Here is a 1,019-nt window from a genome sequence, read left to right on the forward strand (position 1 = left end):
TTAGTTCCAAATGTACAGCATAGTAACTAGACATTTATATAATTTACAAAGTGATCCCCCTGAAAGTCAGTACCCACCCAGCACCATATATAGTTGTTACAATATCATTATTGACAATATTATAACTATGCTGTACTTTACATCCTCAATATACTTTCTTAAGGAATTGAGTCATTGTTATCAAACTGAGAATTTTACATAATCCTAGATATGCCCCAGGTGCATGTTTTCCAAGTGAATGTGATTTGTTAATAGTGTTATTATAGTCTGAACTTGTGCCCTCCAAATTCATGTACTGAAATCCTAACCCCAAAACAATTGTATTAGGAGATAGAGGATCTTTAGGAGGTGCTTAAATCATGAGGATGGAGCCCTCATAAGTGGGAATAGTGCCTTATAAAAGAGGCTCCAGAGAGACTTATCCCTGTATCTTGTGAGAACACAGTGATAAGGTGCCAACCATAAACCAGGAAGAGGGCCCTAAGCAGAGGAGGCAACCAGGCTGGCACTCTGCTCTTAGGCTTCCAGCCTCAACAACTGTGAGGAATAAATTGCCATTGTTTGGCCCTGGTCAGTTATCTCAGTCAGTTAGAGTGTTGTCCAGAAACACCAAGATTGCAGGTGTGATCCCAAGTCAGGGTACATATGGGAAGTGACGAATGAATGCACAACTAAATAGAACAACAAATGAATGTTTCTCTCTCTCTCTCGTTTTCTCTCTCTTAATCCCTTCTTCTCTCTGTCTCTCTAAAATCAATAAAAAATTCCATTGTTAGCCTGACCAGGCAGTGGTGCAGTGGATAGAGCAGGGGTCCCCAAACTACGGCCCGCAGGCCACATGCAGCCCCCTGAGGCCATTTATCCGGCCCCCACTGCACTTCTGGAAGGGGCACCTCTTTCATTGGTGGTCAGTGAGAGAAGCATAGTTCCCATTGAAATAGTGGTCAGTTTGTTGATTTAAATTTTCTTGTTTTTGATTTTAAATATTGTATTTGTTCCCATTTTGATTTTTTCCTTTA

This window comes from Saccopteryx leptura, chromosome 7 (genome assembly GCF_036850995.1).
Source record: "Saccopteryx leptura isolate mSacLep1 chromosome 7, mSacLep1_pri_phased_curated, whole genome shotgun sequence".
In the NCBI taxonomy this organism is placed as follows: Eukaryota; Metazoa; Chordata; class Mammalia; order Chiroptera; family Emballonuridae; genus Saccopteryx; species Saccopteryx leptura.